The sequence below is a fragment of the Gymnoscopelus microlampas genome, assembly GCF_963454915.1.
Source record: "Gymnoscopelus microlampas genome assembly, chromosome: 5".
In the NCBI taxonomy this organism is placed as follows: Eukaryota; Metazoa; Chordata; class Actinopteri; order Myctophiformes; family Myctophidae; genus Gymnoscopelus; species Gymnoscopelus microlampas.
The window spans coordinates 44,821,168-44,826,029 of NC_139942.1; positions in this window are offsets into that span (position 1 = coordinate 44,821,168).

A 4,862-nucleotide genomic window follows, 5' to 3' on the forward strand; every position below is an offset into this window, starting at 1 on the left:
ACACACATACACACTTTTTTCCCCTCCTCATCCAGAAAGTTGACCTCACTGAGAAGTTCTATTACCAGAAGAAAATGACCAACAAATGGACTTTCTACTAAAGCACAATTGGATTAAATTGGTGCAGCGGTGAACTCACTTAACAACACAGTACCTTCTTCTGCCTGCATTTAAGGCTTTTCACTTCCCCTGGAGTGTCTTCGCTTCAAGGTCAACAGGGTGGTAGTTGATAGATGGGAGATTCCTGAGCACCCTTTTCTCACAAACCAAGGTTCAACTTAGTACTGAGCCGTTAACACTCAGGCAACGTTTTACACCTGTACACTTAAGTTGAACTAAAGCACTTGTCTTGTAGCAGTGTTGCTACTTTAAAATGTAATTCAAATAGCGTGTTATTTAGACAGATCGCTAGGTTCGTTGTTTACCTGGCATCCAATAGTTTCTATAGTTTCAATGTACAGGTTAATCTTTTTGATGGTATATTGTTGTTTAGACTGATGCTAAGCTCTTGGTTTACCTGCGATCCATCATCCCACAGTTTACCGAGGCACTACCACACTGTCTCTCTGTATTTGATGTATGTGTTTACCTCGCTTAGTGTAAGTCGCTCTGGATAAAGAATGTCTGCTAAATGCATAAATGGTAATTTGTACTACCTTCACATAAAGGAATACTTTACCCATTCAGTAAGCTCATTCTATGAAAGAGATTGCACTGAAATGCTATACACCGTATTACAGCGTTTACTACTCACATAAAATACGCTTAAATAATACAAGTTAATGAAAGAGAATGGGGGATACTTTAAACTCTAAATTCTATTGGCAATGCTTCTACTCCTGAAAGTGTTAGCACTAGACTTGTAATGTGTTTACATGGTGTTGTATTCGCCTTAATGTATGAAAGAGATATTACTTAATTGCTCGCACAAATGTAATTGTTTTCTCTTAGGACATGTCTGTGAGTTAAATATGCAGCACATTGGGCTGAGGCTACAGTAACATACTCAGAATTCATTTATCCATTTCTTGTAACCACTTCAGTCCTGTTTTATACTTTGTCGTATGATGGTGTGGCACGGCAAAAATAGCCAGTGGTGTAAAGTAAGTACGTACATTTACTCAAGTACTGTACTTAAGTAAACTTTTCAGGATTTTTCACTTTACTGGAGTATTTCCAATTTTCAGTACTTTAACTTCTACTCCACTACATCTCAGAGGCAACTATTGTACTTTTACTCCAGTACAATTACTAGAAAACTTTAGTTACTTGTTACTTTGCAGATATAAATTATTACATTATAAAACATACATTAACCACTTTAGCCCTATTTTATACCTAGGCTATTTGAAAATAGCCGATCTACAAGCTCACCACACGTCGCATCGCGACATGCATTAATTCCGTACTTTTACTTGTAACAGAGTACTTCTACATTGCAGTGTTGATACTGTTACTTGAGTAAAACATTTGAGTGCTTTTTCCACCACTGGTAGATTTTTGCTATTTCCTTTAATGTTTGAAATGTTTTGGAGATTTTCTCCTATGACGATGACATGCCCAAAATAGGGATGCCAGGTTGAAAAGCTGTTACTCAGGATTTCACAGTGTGTACTGTTGGCAATTATGACATGTACATGCCTCCAGTCAAAGATCTATTTATTTCCAAAATGGCCATTATAAACGTGGGAGTTGCATCCCTGTCTGTCTCTCTCTCTCTCTCCTCTCTGCCTCGCGTCCCTCCAAAGTGTTAGCCGACACCGGAGGCTTTTAATTCCAGTGTAAATACAAATACTCTTCCAGACAGACATCAATTATGCATGGCTCTAATTGAGTTGAATGTTGTGCTTTTAGCCGGGCCAGGACCCCTGGGTCACATGCCAAGAGCCTGAAACCAGACACATGCTCATATGCAGATATACACACACACGCACGCACGCGCACGTGCACACACACACACACACACACACACACACACACACACACACACACACTACCACATACACACACACACACACTACCACATACACAGCTTTATGCACACTGGCATTCACCCGTGCATATGTGAATGCAATGATATAGACGCACATGCATACACACACGCATTTGCTGGATGTATAGGTGGCTGACACACATGTGGGCGTACACTCACATACACACTTGCGTACACACACAATCACATACTTGGCTTTATTGCTTACGGCAGTGGTTCTCAAGGTGGGGTCCAGGGACCCTCAGCGTTCCTTGAGGAGGTTCCAAAATGGATCCTTACACACGGTCTGTATAACTCTGAGAGAGTTCAAATGGAACCAACCCCGTAATGATCTGTTTGCTTCCATTTGTACACTCTGATGATTGTAAACTTGAAGAGGGAAATGTGTGCTTTTACATGTTTCAGCAGAATGAAGCTCATAGGATGAGATCATGAAGAAGAAAGAGCTTCTAGAGCCAGTGGTTCTCAAACCTTTTTGTGTCATGGACCGCCAAATTGATACGTATTTGGCCGCGGACACCCCATCTGAAAATATTTTGTGCCAGGGACCTCCCATACAAGATTTGAGTTTAAAAAATATTCCAAATGTTAAACATTTTTTGCAAGATTTTTAAAAAAAATAGCAGATCTACAAGCTCACAATGCGTCGCCTGCGATGATTTCCGCCTGCGTCCACTTCCTGTTTAACTTTTTCAGTAACACGCTTCTATCTCAAGTTGTCTTTTTTCCCCTGTGCTCCTCGAGACATCCTGTTTTCATCATGCTGCTGCAGGAGAAGGAAATGTCCCGGTTGGAATATCTTTTTCTGAGCGACGCTCACACGTACTGTAGCATGTGTGTTTACTAACAGACGGACAAGGGATCATAGGGGATATAAATGTTCTGTGACCAGTTGAAAGGATACAAAAAAACTAAAATTGCTGGCTGTGGGCAAACGCAGCCAGCAGTGTCTTTCAAGCGCTTATCAGAAAAATCATCTCATAATGATCTATTTTTAACAGCTGCTCTTTCATACACTTTTCCAAAGACTCCCCAGAGAGAACCACTACAAAATAATTAATTTCAGCAAGCTCCTATGCCAAAACGTTTAATTCCCCCCAATGATAGAATGGGCCAAAACGAATGCCAACCACTACGTACAGGGCCCCAAAACCCCACCAGAGCACCAATCCCCTCGACTTAATCTGCCTATACCCCTCTAAACTAACATCACTCAACCCTAGTCTTCATGCAGTGAGACTGTGGCAGGTAATTAATGCACGGTTTGCACTAGCTATCAATAGTGCCGAAAAGTCGACCAATAATTGGCAACCTCACCGAGTACATGGCGGTGCTCCAGAGCAATTGTTCTAAGTACCGTGTATACTGCATCAGGGGGGGAAAAACTACAAACAACAACAAACGCAACGAACCCTGATAAGATAATTGTGCATTCACACCATCCAGTTACGCACTGGTTGACACTTACCTAAACACCCTGTCTACCATGCTGAAATCAAACTAGATAGATAGATAGATAGATAGATAGATAGATAGATAGATAGATAGATAGATAGATAGATAGATAGATAGATAGATAGATAGATAGATAGATAGATAGATAGATCCCATAGCTCATACAGGCATACAGCCAGGTTAGTTTAAAACACATCACAAAAAGAGGGGGGGGGGGGCACAGGTTAAAACTGACAGAAGACAAATATAAAAGATATGTTATGAATAAGCATAAAAAGCACTAAAAAGGTGTCACTGGGAATAATAATAATCCTTTGTCATTGCACATCCTTTGTTATGGACCCCATACGGGTCCATTTGGTTCCATCTGAACACTCTCTGAGCTATAGGGGTCCATGGCCTAATGCGTAAGAAACTGGGGGTCCTTGAAATGAAAAGGTGTGAGAAGCACTGTTGAAAGAATGTGGAACATAATGCCCTGTTCATACTGGAAGCCCAATAAATCCAGCCTAAATCTTCCTATCCAGATTGGATATGCAGTCTGGTTTTAAGCAGTCTGAACAAGGAATGTGATTCAAATCAGACGTGTTCAAACTACATAAAAACAATGTGATTTATCAGACCATTCATTGGGTGTTATCAGGACATACTGACCTACCGATGGAGATGACTTATATAAAGTTACGTTTCGGTTTCGGACCATGTCAGAGGCGCACAGTCTCAAGCAAACTGGAGCCACGAGAGGCACCACGAGCGAGCTGAAGTTGCCGTGCCGAACGTTGCGACGTTCGCTTGAGCCTACTCAGCGCCGTCCGAGTTATACACCGATAGGCACAGAATCATAAATCATGTTGTGGGGACTGCTCTGCCTCAGAGGGTAGGTCTGTATCTCCTGATTACGCCCAATGAATGGTCTGATAAATCGCGGGTAAGGTCAGTATGTCGCCTACTTCGCCCATTCAATGGTCTGATAAAATGTGATAAATGTCCCATTCAGTGTGCATTGATAGCATTCGAAGCCGGTCCACAGGGCCTCAAATGAACAGGGTGCTGGACAAAAGGAGGGAGAGAGAGCAAGCTGCAACAGCTAGGCCTTTACACGTACATACCCCTGGAACCCAGGTGCTCCCACAGTGCTGGTGTTAATTGACTGTACCCAACACTGACCCGCAAGACAAAAGGACAATGGGAAAGCACACGCACGCACACGCAAGCACACACGCACGCAAGCACACACACACGCATGCACGCATGCGCGCAAGCACGCAAGCACACAAGCACACACACACGCACACACACACGCACACACACACGCACGCGCGTGCGCACACGCACGCACGCACGCGCGCGCGCGCGCACACACACACACACACACACACACACACACACACACACACAGCAGTCACACACAAGC